The sequence below is a fragment of the Lissotriton vulgaris genome, chromosome 8, assembly GCF_964263255.1.
Source record: "Lissotriton vulgaris chromosome 8, aLisVul1.2, whole genome shotgun sequence".
NCBI classification, from domain to species: domain Eukaryota; kingdom Metazoa; phylum Chordata; class Amphibia; order Caudata; family Salamandridae; genus Lissotriton; species Lissotriton vulgaris.
Genome location: NC_141696.1, coordinates 1,522,084,329 through 1,522,101,887, shown reverse-complemented (window position 1 = coordinate 1,522,101,887; position 17,559 = coordinate 1,522,084,329). Strand labels below are relative to the sequence as shown.

At 47.6% G+C, this 17,559-nt stretch overlaps 1 protein-coding gene and 1 pseudogene across 1 annotated transcript in view; both read right to left on the bottom strand.

Moving 5' to 3' along the window:
- LOC147699077 (sodium/potassium-transporting ATPase subunit alpha-1-like) overlaps positions 1-17,559 on the bottom strand; it is a 3,282,495-nt gene that overhangs the window by 959,254 nt on the left and 2,305,682 nt on the right. The gene's annotated exons all lie outside the window — the stretch shown is intronic.
- Positions 7,383-8,623, bottom strand: LOC147699079 (uncharacterized; annotated as a pseudogene).

Here is a 17,559-nt window from a genome sequence, read left to right as displayed (position 1 = left end):
TCCCTCCCCTGAAGCGTGTTAACCCCTTCGAAGCTAATGACGAGCTGGGCTCGTCATGGCGCTTACCTGCCGTGCGCGGATGACAAGGCCAGCTCGTCATGATTTATGGGGTTTTCGTTTTTTTAGCGCAGGACGGGAAAACGCCTAGCAGCCATGTGGTTAATAACATCCGCGTGTAACTACTTTTCGTGCACACTAGATATTGTTGTATACCCTGATTCTGTAGCATTAATTGATTCTGAATCACCGAACTTTTCTTACCCTTCAAATGCCACCTTTTATTTTCTAAGAAGATAAGGCAAATTTCCTTCAGCTTTTTTCTAGAAATTGCTGCCATGGTCGGTGGGTTATCGAAAAATTCAGTGTGCCCGATGTCTGTTAAAAAGTGTTTCACATAAATAAACCATTCAATTTTTCGCCTCCCATGGAATTTCTTTAATAATTTCCCTATTCAGTTCTGTCTCTTGAGAGACCCATATCTTGTGCCACAACAATATTGGGCTAATTTTAATAAGATCGGTTACATAAACTAATCCCAGCTCTTGATGACAGACATAAGTGGAGGTAAACTTAGGGGTAGCTAATAGATAGCGGACAAAAGCGTTTTCACACAACTAAATCTCGCTTGTGTCCGCAATCCCCCAGATCCCTGCACCACAGGTCACAATGGAAACGCACTTGGATCTATAAATGTCCAACAAGATGTTTACGGGCCGGCCCCCAAGCTTGATGGCAAAGTTTCTCACGGCTCCAATGGCACGTGAAAAGGCTAATTTCCTAGAGGCTAATTTCCTAGTGTTAACAGCTGCCCACCGAGACCAGGAAGACCGTCACCCAGGCCCTCGTCACCAGTCGACTGGACTACGGCAACGCCCTCTACGCCGGTACCACCGCCAAGCTCCAGAAGAGACTCCAGCGGATCCAAAACGCCTCAGCCAGACTCATCCTCGACATCCCACGAACCAGCCACATCTCCGGACATCTCAGAGACCTGCATTGGCTCCCCGTCAACAAAAGAATCACCTTCCGCCTCCTCACCCACGCACACAAAGCCCTACACGACCAAGGCCCGAGCTACCTCAACAACCGAATCAACTTCTACGCTCCCAAACGCCACCTCCGCTCAGCCAACCACGCCCTCACCGCCGTTCCCCGCATCCGAAGAGCGACAACAGGAGGAAGGTCCTTCTCCTACCTGGCCGCCAAGACCTGGAACTCCCTCCCGACCGACCTGCGCCTGACCCAAGACCACCTCTCCTTCAGGAAGAAGCTGAAGACCTGGCTGTTCGAGCAGTAACGGCACCCCCTTCCCCCAGCGCCTTGAGACCCTACGGGTAGGTAGTGCGCTCTATAAATGTCTTTGATTGATTGATTGATTGATTGATTGATTGATTGATTGCCGTCCACGTGCCACTCCTCTCAAAGTTTATTCCCAAATAGGAGAAAGTCTTTGTACTTTCAATCCTTGTATTTGAGAGGAAAATATTGCAATGGACATTCCTCTTTTTTGAGCAACACATGCTAAAGGTTTTGCTGCTATTGATTTTCAGGCCTCTCTCGTTCATATAGTCAGAGAACACCGTGAGGGATCTCTGGAGGGCCAACTGAGTCCTAGCCATAATCACAGCATCATCAGCATACAGTAGAATTGGGGTGAGGTTTCCTCCAATTTGTGGATAATCCTGTTTATACTGTGCTAAGTGGGATGCTATACTATTAATATATAATTAAATAAAAAAGGCGCGAGTATGCATCCTTGATGGACACCTTTTTTTTTTTATTTAGAGGTACACTCCTCTTCACAGCCGAAGCGAACCTTAGCACCAGCCCCCCTGTATAGCTCTTTATAAAAATTAATTAAACTTGTGGCAACTCCCAGCCGTGTAAGCGTTTCCCATAAGAATTCGTGGCTCAGGCAGTCAAACGCCGAACTTAAGTCCACGAATGTTAAAAACAACTTATCCCCCTTTGCAACCGCATGCTTTCCAATAATTATGGCTAGATTCAATCCCTGTTCCACTGTACCTAGGCCTGCTTTGAAGACGTATTGAAATTTCGATAGGACTCCGGTGTCCTCTGCCCATTTTTGTAATCTATTTAAAATTACCCTGCCCGCCACCTTCATTAGGGAATCTAACAGCGAAATTGGCCTATAGCACTTTGGGTCGTTGCGGTCAACCTTCTTAAAAATGGGGACCACAATAGCTTCCTGCCATGTTAAAAAGAACCCTGTTTTATTAGCACAGTTTAAAACATTGGTCAATAGAGGGGCCCATAGTTTAGTGTCAGATTTGTAGATATCAACAGGAACCCCATCAGGCCCTGGGGCCTTACCCCTGAGCTCTCAGAGATGGCTGCTTCCACCTCGGATAATTCAAAGTTAATATCCAATAGGAATAAACCCGTAGAATAATTGTACTTCTCACCCATAACTTCGACCTCCCTGTTTATGGGTAGGGTGTCCTTCTTATAGAGTTCTGTAAAATAAGTAATCCAGGAATCTTCCTCTATTGCTATTTCTATAGTGTCTGATTTTCTGTCAACAAAAAAGGGGGCGTTCACCGCCTTCCAGAAGCCTATGTTATCCCTCTGAAGGCAAGCGTGATGTAGCACATTCCTTGCCTCCCTTCTTTTTTCCTGTTTCCTTTCCCTTATTGCAGTGTAATAGGCAATTCTAGCTTTTTTAATCTCCGCCATACACTTAGGGTTACCTTTGAGTGCAGCTTTTAAGGCTGTATCGGCTTTACTGCATTCATAATTGAACCAACCCTCGGTGTTTTCCCTTTTTTGTTTTCTCGGTGGTCCCTCCAATGATTTACTGATCTCCTCCGTGATATTACAAAATGCTGAGGTAACTGAGTCCCCGTCGCTCGTTTCCGAGAGGCAGACCGTAAGATCATTTGAATTATTTCTTATTAAGTTTTTAAAAAATCCGGCTGGCTCAATTTTATTCCATTTTAATGCGTAACCATTTTTTTTCGCTCGATTTATCCTGTGACGGTACAGATTATTATCTGTTCCGTTGTTTCCTGAATTTTTTACTTTAATGTCTAGGGAAAAACTAATAGGATAATGGTCACTGATTACAATTTCACCCGTTTCAAAATTAAGAAAATTATGAGAAATGCTATTTGATGCCAAGACAAAATCTATTAAAGAATTGCATCCCCTCCCATTATATGTAGGTGTAAAATCAACCTGTGGGGTACATAATTCATTGCCAAAGCCTAAATCCATCTCAAACATCAAATTATTCACAAGTTTCCCAAGCAAAGTGTGAGCAAAGTGTGTACAGGGATCACCTTCCTTATTAGCCAACCCACATATATCAGTATAACCGTTTGGACACAAAAAACAATTAAAATCACCCACCCATAAAACACGATTCCCCGAAAAACAGTCCACGTCAGATTTAAGCATCAAGTGTGAGAGGCTTTCAAATACATTAACCATTTCATCCTTGGGAATATTATTATAAAAATGTATCAGATTAATGGTCTCCATACCATCAAATATAAGCTCCACCTTCTGATAATATTATGAAACCAAACTAGATTTGCCAACCCTGACTTTCAAAGTATTCGAAATGAAAACACAAAGGCCCCCCTTGTTTCTGCCCCTTTTCGATAGCTCGGCAGCTGAGTGGAACGTTCAGGTACCCATTAATATGGAATTCTTCCCTCTCCGATGTCTCTTGGAAACAGATAATGGGAAAATTGTTTACAAAGGGTAAGAAAGCCGGATCGTTTAGCTTGTTAGATAGTCCGGCCACATTCCAGGATAGGAAAGATATGGGCTCACCCTTGTCGCCTGCCTCCTGTCCTGAACTAGAGGATATCTGTATATCTACGCCAACACTCGCTCTATGTTGAGTGTCACAAGGGATTAATAAATTAAGTTCCATAGTATCCATATCCCCCATTCCTCTTTCTACAACGGACATATTGCTGGCTATTCGCATAGCTATGTTTGTGAATCCATGGTTATTATTAGTTTGCTGGGTCGCCAAATCCCTCATCTCCCCTTTGTCGGAGCACCCAGTCCCACTGCTCTGAATTCGATCAATACTTGGATTCAGTCAGTCCACCATGTCTAGTGTGCTAAATCCATTTTGAAGTGGCAGTAAGCATTGAATATGAGATGGTCCATAGTATTGATTGCCAACCCTGCCATAGCGGTTATAAGTGACATGAGTCCAAGGCTCTCCTTCGTCTGGCTGATTCGATGGAGGATAAAAGAAAGACAATGGGCGTGGCTCTATCAAGGAACCAGAATCTCTGTAGTTGTTATTCTAGGAGCAGATATAATCCACTGTCCGGGGATCTTTGAAATTGACCACTACACAGTCCCCTACGATGTTTATTTGCCTAGTTCCCAGCCAGGGTAATCGACGTACCATCATAATTTCAGTCCTAATATGAGGGGGTAAAGGTCTGTTCCTATTAAGCCAGTGTGCCACCTTATTTTTCAAACATGTGAATGGCTCTTGACTAGTATGCTTTAACTCTGGGACGCCCGTTAATACTATCACATAGGGGTTTGCTTGTGGTGGTAAATTTATACTACAAGCCCTCCTCGATGCCTCCACAGATACCCCTTCTGCACCCTCTTTCTGTGTCATAGCAGGTTGTAATGGGCCTTTTCCCGCCGTGATGGGCAGCTCTGGCATGCACACGGCTGCCTGAGCCTTCGTGCCTTAAAGACAAGCTCGCTCGGCATTGGGTGCAGGCTGATGAGCTGCTTTCGCCTCTGCAACCGACTTTAACTGAAGTGTGCAGATAAGACTATTTTTGGGATTCCTAGTGGTCTTAGTACTTCTCATAGCCAGTTCCAGCTTGGAAAGCTGTTTTTCAATCCCAGCAAGTCTTAATTCCAAAGAAGCGAGGCTCGACATTAACAATCCCTTCAGCTTATTAACTAACTGGTCATCTTATGACTCGTCTATCGCCACTCTGCACAAGGCGTTACTGGTGTTAGTGCCAACACCATCTCCGTGCGCCTGTACTTGATTTGCAACCTCTGGAGATGGTGGGGCACATTCACTCAGAGACTTCTGCAGATCGGCCCCCCTTTGCGTATCTAACATGTTGTGGCGTGACGTGCCCTTCAGGAGATTCGTTTTTTTCCTTCCTACTGCGGCAGACGTTTGTTGCTTTCTCCTGGGGATAGCGCCTTCCCGTCTCCCGTGTAGCTCTCTGGTACCAGTTCTTATAGGAGAACTATCTACTACTGTTACATGTGTAGCCTCTGAATCTACAGCTACTGGTGGGTTTACAGTTAGCACAGGCAAGAAGCAAAATGAGTCTTGGGAGCTAGGTGGGCTATGTATAAGCACCTCAATATCCATCATTCTTTCTCGACTATTAGGTTCAGGCGTGCGGGCATTCGCAAGGTGGCCCAGGGACTAGCGTTTAGCCATGGCCAAATCTTGTGAAACCCTCCGCTCCATTAAAGATATCCCTTCATCAATCACAGAATTTGTTCTTATAATGAAGTTATCCAGTGTTCCCAACAATAGTGACCCTGCAGCAGCCCTGCTTCTACTTTCACGTGTAGACATGACTATCCCCTAATTTTTAATTCCTTTACCCAGCAATACAATAGGCACTTACTTAACAGAGTCTGAGTTTTTAAAATATTACAGTCACTAAGTGCAGGAAGTTAGAGGGGGGGCCCGGTCTGGTCTTGATCGGTCTTTAACGGGCTACAAGGGGCCCGCCCTTGGCCCGGGCGGTACGCGAGCAAGGGTGTGGCTAAATAGAGGAAGGTGGGGGGCGGAAAGAGGTTCCAGGTGCGGCAGATGGAGAGCTGCAGAGACTACTGGTCCTCGCAGTCCCGCTCCCATAGGTCAGCCCCAAAGTGTCCACAGGTCAGCCCCAAATCGGCAGAGTTCCAGGGAAGCTAAGGGAAGTCCCAATTGTTGATGGCAGTAGCTAAAAAACACAAAGTCCCGACTGCGAGCGGCTCCCCCCGAAGCGGGGGCCGCGAGTTGTTTTCAAGTGCCGGAAGGCGGGGGCGGGAAGAGGTTCCAGGTGCGGCAGATGGAGAGCCGCAGAGACTACTGGTCCTCACAGTCCTGCTCCCGTAGGTCAGCCCCAAAGTGTTCACAGGTCAGCCCCAAATCGGCAGAGTTCCAGGGAAGCTGGGGGAAGTCCCAAATGTTGATGGCTGTAGCTAAAAAACACAAAGTCCCGACTTCGAGCGGCTCCCGCAAAGCGGGGGCCGTGAGTCATTTTCAAGTGCAGGAAGGCGGGGGCAGGAAGAGGTTCCAGGTGCGGCAGATGAAGAGCCGCAGAGACTACTGGTCCTCGCAGTCCCGCTCCCGTAGGTCAGCCCCAAAGTGTCCACAGGTCAGCCCCAAATCGGCAGAGTTCCAGGGAAGCTGGGGGAAGACCCAAATGTTGATGGCAGTAGCATAAAAACACAAAGTACCGACTGGCTCATTCATGTCAAAGTCCAAAGGCACCTTAGACATGAATTTTGGGTTTGTGCAAAGCACTACTGAATCAGACGTGAACTGCTAGAAAGGTGGATGGACCGTGAAAGCCTGGACATCACTGACTCTTCTACATGAAGTCAAAGCCAACAAAAGTGATACCTCCCATGTAAGAAATTTCAAATCCACTCTGTGAATTGGTTCATAAGGATGGCGCATGAGGTGTGCTAACACTATATTGAGATGCCACGATAGCGGTGGACGACCTCCAGGAGGGAACATTCTGAAAAGTCCTTTGAAGAACTGTTGTATTATTCTTGAAGAATAAAGTTAAGTAGACCCATCCTGGCGGTACCTTGAAATGGCTGCTAGGAAAACCTTTAGAGTTGCATGAGATAAACCCGGTTTAGACAGATGTAGGAAAAAAGGTAATATCTGCTCTGGCTTGGCTAGAAAAAGATGAATTCCAGCTGAGTAACACCAGATACAGAATCTCTTCCATTTAAGTCTGTATGTTTTTATTGTAGAAGGTGCTCTTGCTTTGGCTAGCACCTCCTTGCAATATGCAGGGATATTCAGGTGGGCGAATTCCAGGTACTCAGGCGCCAAGCCGCTAATTTCAGAGATGTCGGGTCCGTGTGGTAAATCTGACCATCCTGGATGGAGAGGAGGTCCGGAATCGGTCGAAACTGGATTGGTTCGCACTCCGATAGGAGAAGGAGCTCGGTGAACCAGTATTGGCGAGGCCATCTGGGGGCAATAAGAATCAGACGACACGGTTCTTTCTTCATCTTCCGACAAACCCTGGGAACTAACGGTATCGGAGGAAAGGCGTAAGCATATCTTTGATACCAGTTGATCGAAAACGCATTCCCCTGAGAGCCTTTGTGGGGATGCCAGCTTGCAAAGAACTGGCATTTGCTGTTCTCCTTGGTCGCAAAAAGGTCTAGATCTGGATGACCCCACTGTTGAAAAATCCGATCCACCGTTGGTTGGTGAAGTTCCCATTTGTGGGTGGTCACCGTTGTCCTGCTGAGAGTGTCCGCAAGAACGTTTGCCGTTCCCGGTACATGGACCGCCAGAAGATTGATTCTGTGTCGTATTGCCCATGCCCATATTTCTTGGACTTCCTGAGACAGAAGAGCCGATCTTGTTCCTCCCTGTTTGTTCAAATAGTGCGTGCTTGTAGTATTGTCTGTGCTAACCAATACTGTGGCCCTTTGAACGATTGCGCAAAAGGACTTGAAGGCTAGGAAGATGGCTCTCAGTTTCAACAGATTGATGTGTCAGAGTTTCTGTTGAGGACTCCATTTCCCGCTGATCGTCAACCCTTGAAGATGTGCTCCCCAACCTTCGAGGGATGCGTCCGTGGTGATTGTAAAGTTTGGTGCGTCTTGGAGGAACACGCAACCGTGTTGTAATTTCTTCCTCTGTATCCACCAGAGAAGCGCACTTCGGATGCGAGGGGTGATCCGGATGAGGTACTCGAATGAGCCAGAGACCTGCAGCCATTGCAGGCTGAGTTCTTCTTGAAGAGGCCTCATCCTGAGACGGCAATTCGGTACCAAAGGAATGCAGGAGGAGATCATCCCCAGAAAAGACTTGAATTGTCAGACTGAAACTGACTTTCTTGAGAGTAAACTCCGAGCCATGTCTTGTATTCTTTCTTGCCTCTCGTCCGATACAAAAGCTTGGACTACCTGTGTGTCCAAGGTTGCTCTCAAGAAAGCTTGTCTTTGGGATGGTTCTAGTTGTGACTTGTTAAAATTGATGGAGAGACCCAGTGACTGTAAGAGAGACAGACACCGCTGGATATGGTTGTCTGCGTTTGCGTAAGAACTCGCCTTGATAAGGCAGTCGTCTAAGTAGGGAAATATTTGTATTCCCTCCAGCCGGAGGTATGCTGCTACTGGGGCCAGGCCCTTCGTAAACACCCGGGGTGCCGAGCGTAGCCCAAAGGGAAGGACCTTGAACTGATAATCCCTGCCAGCCACTCTGAAACGTAGGAATATCCTGTGATGAGGTAAAATGGGGATGTGGAAATATGCATCTTGGAGATCCAAGGTGGCCATGTATTCTCCCGCCGACAGAAGATGCAGTATAAGTATTTCTTGGAGTGACAGCATCCGGACCGTCAGCTTTTTCAAATACTTGTTCAGGGCACGGAGATCCAGAATTGGACGCCATTCTCCAGACTTTTTCTTTATCAGAAAGAATCTGGAGTAGAATCCTGCTCCTCTTTCAGCCTGAGGAACTTTTTCGATTGCTCCTTTTTTTAACATTAAATTAATCTGGGATAACAACTCTCTGAGATGAGCTGGAGGTGGGCCCCTTGGGGAAACGTTTGGAGGAAACTTTTCGAATTCGAGGGCATGGCTCTTGGCCACAATGTCCAGGACCAACCTGTCCGATGTTATTGAGGACCATTTTGATAGAAATTTGAGATTTTTCCTCCAATTTTTATGTGAGACTGCGGCAGTAGCAGTGGCAGGTGATGACACTCATTGTCTTTTATCCTTTCCACGGTAGGCCGGCTTTCTTTTGTTTTGGGAATATTTAGTGTTGCGTTGGCCGTAGGACTGGTAATGCTGGCTTTGGTAACAATGATTTCCTTGCCTGTAGGTGGACTGCTGACCATAACCTCCTCTAGTAGAGGACGATCCACGTCCTCTCGCACCTCGAAAGGGTGGCTTTCAAAATTGTAGGGTGCCCAGGCATCTAGCTATCACCGTGTCCTTTTTGATTGTCTGCAGGGCTTCCTCTATATGCGGACCAAACAAAAACTCCCTGTCGCAGGGGATGTCTAATACCTTAGCTTGAACCTCCTGGCGGAACAAAGTCGCACTTAGGCAGCCTTGCCTGCGCAAGACAGCAGCTCCTGCCAACTGCCTGAATCCAGTTGAAGCTACATCAACTGCAGAGTCAATCATTTCCGCCGAGATCCTTTCACCTTCCTGTAGGATTTTTAGCACCTCTGACTTGGAGGGCTCTGGAAGCATGTTGACTTATGGCGAGATGTCAGACCACATTTGCCGGTCATATCTGCCCAGAAGGGCTAATGAATTGGCACACCGGACTGTGTTTGCTGCCATTGTTGACACACGTTTACCAATGGCATCCAGACGCCCGCCGTCTCTATCCATCACTATCCAGTGCAGCTGGATCTGGAGAGGAAGGATTTCTGGACCGCTTCTGTGCAGCCTGTATGATCACCGAATCCAATTTCGGGTGTCCTATAAGGCAAGCTGGGGACTTTTCAGGAGCCTTATATTTTTTCCTCTGCAGTACTGGCGGAATAGATGCAGGAGTAGACATGACCTTAATACCTTCTTTCCAAATGAAATCGATAATAGGTATAGACTTAACTTGCCTCCTTGGCTGATCCTAGGAATCATAAAGGAAGCATTCTTGTTGTGTAGCCTCCATGTCAATATGAAAGTGTTTTGTAGCGCTTTCCATTAGAAGATGGAATCCTCCCACGTCCACTGGAGGTGAATCAGCAGTAGCCGGAGGCGAAGGAGAAGGTGTTTGGACTTGATAATAGTCCCACTCCGACATCATGGATCCGTCATCGACTTCCCCTTCTTCTCTCTCTTCTTCCTCAGAAGAATGTTGTTCTTCAGGCTGATGGGACGCTACAGGTGGGGGAGACCTTGGAGGTCTTAAATCAGATATGGGCGTTTGCGCCACAGGTGTAGAAGGCACAGAGTCCGCTGACTAGGACGGTGGAAAACGCCTGTAATAATCATTTAGCATGTGCTGAAGATTTGTTAGCAATGCTACTGGCATCTAAGCTGAGGGGACATTTGTTATAGGTGATGTCACAAGCTCAGGTGAATGGTGGTCATCTTGATCGTCCTCTTCGTATTTGATGTTCAATTCAGAAGGACTTGTAGCTGTCCCAAACCTTTCACCCACATCAGAATCATCCTCACTATCTTCAGAGTAGAGTAACTTGTAGAGGAGACAAAGGTTCTAGGACAGAACTGCGTCTCTGAAGCAAGGATGGCTTTGGCGTGGACGTAAAAGCCGTAGACGGTGACCAAACCTGCATGGTGGTACATGTAAACAGTTGCGGCGTCGACGGAGGCCCCATCGATGGGCTCGTCGACGGAGGTTTGGCTCCCGACGATGAAGAGGTCGTCGTCAACGATTGTGTTGTCTTCGCCGACGAGGGAGGCTTCGTCGACGACCGTGTCTTCATCGACGACCGTGTCTTCGTCGACGATGTAGGAGTCTTCTTAAGCTTGGCCGCCGACAAGACGCTGACGATGGCAGATGAAGATTCCATCGTCGACGAGATAGGTCTGACAGAGACATAGACCATCGTCGACGGTGAAGACGCTGTCAACATTAATATCTCAGGTTTAGGCAAAGTGAAAGTTACCGTAGACGTAGATGTTGCGTCGATAGGGATCTTCGTCGATGACGACATCGTCGACGACAGGGTCTGTTTCTGAGGTAAAGTCTGCTCAGAAGTCATCTTTTGAGGTAATATTTTTGTTGTCCTTCTCGGGGGTGTGGATGGCCCAAGATTGGCCTTAGTTGGGGGAGTAGCCTTAGAAGTGGAAGGCCTCTCAGACCCCCTAGAAGATTGATGCCTCTTTACAATCTTGGCCCCAGGAGAAGACAACACCTCTTCAGCAGCTCTCTTCCTAGAAGCTGTAGTAGACCCAGAGGCAATACTGCTTACCTCAGAAACAGGATCATCTTGATCCTTGAGCTTTTGTAGCCACAAAAGCAGGCGGCCCTCTCTGTCCCTGATGGTATTCTGAGGGAAGGTCCTACATATCTTGCAGTCCTGCACCTGATGGTCAGGGTATAGGCAGTGGATGCACTTCTTGTGGGAATCTTCTTTAAAAAGCTGGAGCTTACCACAAGAGTCACAAGGCCTAAATAAAGATTTCTTAGATGAAGACATCTTCAAAACCAGATTCCTGAAGGAAAATAGAGAAGTACTGAGCAGAGCTCAGGGAGACTTCCTTCACACGACATGCGGTAGAACATCTGAGAGCCTGAGCCTCTGGGGAAAACCTTCTGGTGGGTGCTGACGCCTGATTGGCTGCAGTTTGGGCTGTACAAAATGACTAGGATAGTCATGAGTGTGGACTTTTTTCTCCTGTAGCTTGTGCTACTTTACTTCCTGGTTGGTTACTACCAAGTTTCTCTAGGTTATTATGGCATAATATTCTTTTTTATGTACCGTGGGACTCCCACTCCGACGATGGGGAATGATTGAGACATGTGAATCTATGAAAGACACCCCAATACTTGAGAACAGCATGAAGCACCTGACTACTAATCCGAGGACCTTCTCACACATCACTGTGAAGCACTAATAATAATAATACGGAATTTTATAAAGCGCGAACAGCTACCTCGGGAGGAGGTGTCCCAGCGCTGCAAGAACAAGATATTTTTTGGCCAAGAGGGCTAGGGGTATTGGCGTCTAGCGCGGTTGAGCGAAAAGCCAGGTTTTCAGCATACGCTTGAAGCATACCTCGGAGGGGGCCTGTTGAAGAGCAGGGGGCAGGGTGTTCCAAAGAGGGCAGTTTAACTAATTGCTGATCCAAATACACTTCTAAAAAGTAGTTTAATTCACCACTGCTGTCCTTGTTGCTTATTATATTTTGTTTGGCCTCTAGCTGAAAAATTGCCTTAATGCACTGCCTTATATGCGCCTACTTTATTTTATCATCCAAATGCATGTCCTTGTGCATTTATAGTTGAAGCGCCATTCACCAACAGGCATTTACCTGTAAAGCCGACTGCTCCGTGTCTAAAACGAAGTGTCTCCGTCGACGCATGCGCGGCAGCCTCGCTTGCCGCGCATGCGTACCTCTGGAGCGGTAATGCGCATGCGCGACAGAGTAGTGAAAGGCACTAGTGCATCACCGGACGCTCGGAGGCTGTTATCTCCGTATTTGGGCATTCCCCCGGGTTGCATTATTCAATTAATCAGCATTAATTACCTACAGGCACAATATATATAAGGGCCTCGATTCCTTAGTAGCTCACTTCATCGGAGCCGCGTTGAGGGAAGGCAGGCGATTAGCTGTTGCAGTAACCGTGAGTTATAGACCACTGAGAGAAGCAGTTGTTCACTGTACCTTTGGCGCATTGATGACAAAGTCTTCCTACTGAACCCCTGATATTGATTTCTTAGGTTTTCTGATTAGAAAGGAAGGATTCCCCAATATACGCTAAAGGCTCATGAAGTCCTGTATTTGGGAACTTTAAGTAAGATTTTTATTCCTTTCCGTTTTGCTCTCCTTCCATCTGAGCAGAGAGTAATTTTGGTGTTGTGTGTGTGTATGTTTGTAGTGTCCTTTTTTCTTTTTCTTTTTCCTTTCCAGGGTCCCATTATTTTTGGTTCCACCTGATGTTTTTTCAGAGAAGCATGATTCTTCTCCTTTAACCTGTGAAATATAGATCTGTATGTTTATCTATGATTTTGTCTCCACAGGTTCTTACGCCAATTGGGCGCAACAACACTCACTAACATTTAACATTGTTAGGAACATTACACATTGTGGTAATTTTTATTTACACTTTTACATTTTATATGTGAGTAAGGGGAGGGTAAGTGCATTAACCCTTGTCCTGAAGAAGGGGGCTTTGACCTCCGAAACATGTTGACTTTTAAAATAGTGGTCTGATACCCTAATACGTATCTATCAAAACCACGCCCTGCACTTTCATTTTAATAATACCAGCCGGGGATTTAATAAAGTTTTTTTCTCCCACGTGCCAGGTATTTTTTTAACCACTCACTTTTTCACCTCACCTCACTCACACTTTTGTAATAAACACACACCCCCACACATAGTACACTTCAAGTGCTCCTGCGTATTCGCGAGTCGTAGCACGCCGCATCCCGTAGAGGGGTGCGAAGGCCCCGATGATGAAGCATGACACCAAGGGGCCTGTTGGTGTGTGAGGGGCATTTAAACAACACTGTGTGTTCCCCATCACTCTAGGGATCACTATCACTTTGAGTGGATTCCACTTTGTTTATTCGTATGACTAGGGAGACTGAATCCACTGACTCTCTCTCTCCCCCCTCCTGTTAAAATTTGTTCCAAAGTGTCGCCACATTGGCCGAAAAAGTCCGTCCTCCCAGCCGAGCTCTTTTTGCTCTAGGAACTGCAATCTGAACACGGTTGTTGGATCGGAGGGAGCGAGCTTGGGTGTATCTTGGCAGTCGGGCTTTCAGATAGTTTGGGCAGGTGCCTTACAGAGATCTAAAGGCCAGTGTAAGTGCCTTAAATGTTGTTCCGCTTGCTACTGGTAACCAGTGAAGTGAGAGAAGATGCGGAGAGACCGAATGCTTGAAAGGGATCCGCATTAATTGTCTCGCAGCCGCATTTTGGACCAGTTGCAGTCGCTGTATAAGGTACTTTGGTAAGCCCAGATACAGGCCGTTAGCGTAATCCAGCCTAGATGTCACTGTGGCATGAATTACTGTTTTTCGGCAGCTCGCTGGTAAGAGTCGCAGAATCTTACGGAGATTCCTCAGCTTACACAGACAGCAGCCAACTATTTGCTGGATGTGCGATGCAAAGGACAGACTGTCATCCCACCGCACCCCCAGATTTTTTGCCGAATGGCTAGGCGAGGGGGCTTGTCCCATCTCTGCCAGCCACCAGAGATCAGATGGAGGAGGGGAGCCTTTGCCGAAAAAAATCACTTCCGTCTTGTTAGCGTTAAGTTTTAGTTTATTTGTGTTCATCCAGCAAGCCACATCTTGGAGACAGCCCTTGAAGCTCAAAAAGTACGCCTCCGACACTTCTGAGTACGGGAACACCAGTTGGGTGTTGTCGGCATATGAAATTGCCTTGACCCCCCAGTTGGCAATCAGCGTGAAGAGTGGAGCCAGGTAAATATTGAATAAAAGTGGGCTAAGAGCCGATCCCTGAGGGACGCCGCAGCTGAGGGCCTTAGGTGTTGAAGAAATGGTCCCTAGCGCCACCTTCTGTGTTCTCTGGGTCAGATACGACTGTATCCACCCCAGTGCCTGGTCCTGGATGCCTATTTCCGCCAGTCGTGACAGCAGGTTGGCGTGGTTGACCGTATCAAAAGCGGCCGACCGATCCAGGAGCACCAGCATCGCTGAGTCTCCTGAATCCATCGACCACCTCACTGACTCTGCCACCTCAATTAGTGCTGTCTCAGTGCTGAAGCCAGGTCTAAAGCCTGATTGCGTCTCGTGTAATATTTTATTATCTTCAATTAATTTATTCAGTTGGCGCTGGATTACTTTCTCAAGCATTTTGCCTGGTGCTGCCACCAAACAAATTGGGCGCAGATTGCTAAGGTCCTTGGGGTCCCCATTTGGTTTTTTCTTTAGTGGGAGGAGAGTGGCATGTTTCCAAATATTCGGGAACACCCCGGAGGAGATGGACATATCCCATATTTGCTGAATAGTGGGAGCCACAAAATCAGCTATGGTGTTCCAAAGTTTAGGAGGGTGTGGGTCGTCAGGTGATCCTGACTTACATCGACTTAGTTCTTGCGTACTGTGTTTAGAGCTATCGGCTCAAATTGTGTCAAGGTAGCGCAATCCGACATTTTACCAGCCAGATACGTTTTTACCGTTTTCTTCTCTGGCCCAAAGGACTCATAGACTTGTTTAATTTTTGAGTCAAAGAAGTCCGAGATGCTGTTGCACAACATGGTCGACAGGGGAACCTCCCTCTCAACACACCTAGGTTTGAAGAAAGACTGTACTATTTTAAAGGTTTCTTTGCTCGAATGTTCAGCTTGTTGAATAGAATCAGCGTAGAACTGTTGTTTTGCCTTTCTAATGGCTTTGTGCAGTTTTTTGGATGCTTCCTTGTACCGGACTTTATCTGGGGGTCCGTAATTTAACCTCCAAAGCCGCTCCAGCCTTTTACAATCAGATTTTTGTATTCTGAGGTCCTGAGAGAACCAGGGAGCGGACGGGGAATCTCGTTTGGATATTGCGTGTGTAGCCGGTGCAATGGATGACACCATATTCCCGACCCAGTCATTAAGTAGCTGTGCGTCAATGTTGGCATTTGAGGTGAGGGTAGGTGTGATTCTGGGCAAGAACTGGTCCCATAGTAGCAGGGACTAACTTCTTCCATTATCTATACTACTATTATAAAGGAAGAACTTTGAACCTTTGAGGCGGGTAAACTCGGGAACCACAGCGCCAATCCAAACACCCGATACATGGTTGTAATTGGCAGGGTCTGTAGACGGACATAGGCTATATAAAATAAAAAAATATACGTTATTTAAAATATTTACTTTAAAAAAAAAGTAGTCCCTTGGAAGTAGCGCCGGCCGGCCGCGACGTGCGTGCTGACATCAGGAGCCAGGGAGCTGCTGCTGCTGCTTCCTCCTCCTTCTCCTCTCGCCCTGCGCTGGGCCACGCTCCCCCGCCTCCCTCTGCACAGGGCTCCGGCTCCTCACACTTCCATTTCAGGCCTGAGGCCGGCGGTGACAAGTTCCTCAGCCAGAGCCTCCCTCACACGCAGACACTTCCCCACACACCGTGTCTCCAGCGATGGTCACTGCGTCTGTCTCTGCTCTCACACAGTGCTCCGCTGTCCCACGGAGGCGCTGTGTCTCTGATCACCGGTTGTGTCTTCCTTATGCAGGCAGCGCATCTCTGTCTGGAGTGCACCGAAACGTTAGGAGGAAAGCGGTAGAATGCAGTGGTGCTGAAAAGACTGAATAAAGCAAACCTTCACCTGTATTGGGCCTCTGTTTGTTGTTATAAATATAATGGGCTGCTCCATGCTCATTTTTTAGAGGCTGCCCTGAAGGGTCGGGGGCTCCGGTAACTGGAGATGCTGTGTTTTGTAATTTACGAGGGGCGTGACCCACGAACACACCCAGCCTACTTAGGAGATGCCAAAGGGTGAAATCAACTGCGTGCGTTTGGAAGGAATTAAAAAATGGATTATTTCATTCTTTGATCGTGCTGGTGAAATGGAGTTTTAAACAGACTTTAAAAAAAAAACGAAGCAATGTGCTACGAGGAATACTCACCTGGCTGCCCCGAATGTACTATTCCACACCAACAACAGTGCACCACTTCAAAGGTATGAACTTAAAGGGTCGATATTTACTAAAATGAGAACTTTGTTTGCATATTAACAACATGAGTGGTGCACTTTGGGAGTTGTAATATTTACATGCAGCCACGTGACTCTACAAACTTTAAAAGCACCACAGGAGCACAATGGGGCCTTGAACGTCATGTCTCCCACCTGTGAGCAAGGCCAGGAGGCCGAAACGTTAGGAGGAAACCGGGAGAATGCAGTGGTGCTGTAAAGACTGAATAAAGCAGGAGCGGTGAGCGGAGGATGAGGTAGGTGAAATACAAAAGCTACAGGCGGGCAGGAGCGGTGAGCGTAGGTGAAATACAGGCGGGGAGGAGCGGTGAGCATAGGTGAAATACAGGCGGGGAGGAGCGTGAGCATAGGTGAAATACAGGCGAGGAGGAGCGGTGAGCGTAGTTGAAATATAGGCGGGGAGGAGCGGTGAGCGTAGGTGAAATACAGGCAGGGAGGAGCGGTGAGCGTAGGTGAAATACAGGCGGGGAGGAGCGGTGAGCGTAGGTGAAATACAGGCGGGGAGGAGCGTGAGCATAGGTGAAATACAGGCGAGGAGGAGCGGTGAGCGTAGTTGAAATACAGGCGGGGAGGAGCGGTGAGCGTAGGTGAAATACAGGCAGGGAGGAGCGGTGAGCGTAGGTGAAATACAGGCGGGGAGGAGCGGTGAGCATAGGTGAAATACAGGCGGGGAGGAGCGGTGAGCATAGGTGAAATACAGGCGGGGAGGAGCGTGAGCATAAGTGAAATACAGGCGAGGAGGAGCGGTGAGCGTAGTTGAAATACAGGCAGGGAGGAGCGGTGAGCGTAGGTGAAATACAGGCGGGGAGGAGCGGTGAGCATAGGTGAAATACAGGCGGGGAGGAGCGTGAGCATAGGTGAAATACAGGCGAGGAGGAGCGGTGAGCGTAGTTGAAATACAGGCGGGGAGGAGCGGTGAGCGTAGTTGAAATACAGGCGGGGAGGAGCGGTGAGCGTAGGTGAAATACAGGCAGGGAGGAGCGGTGAGCGTAGGTGAAATACAGGCGGGGAGGA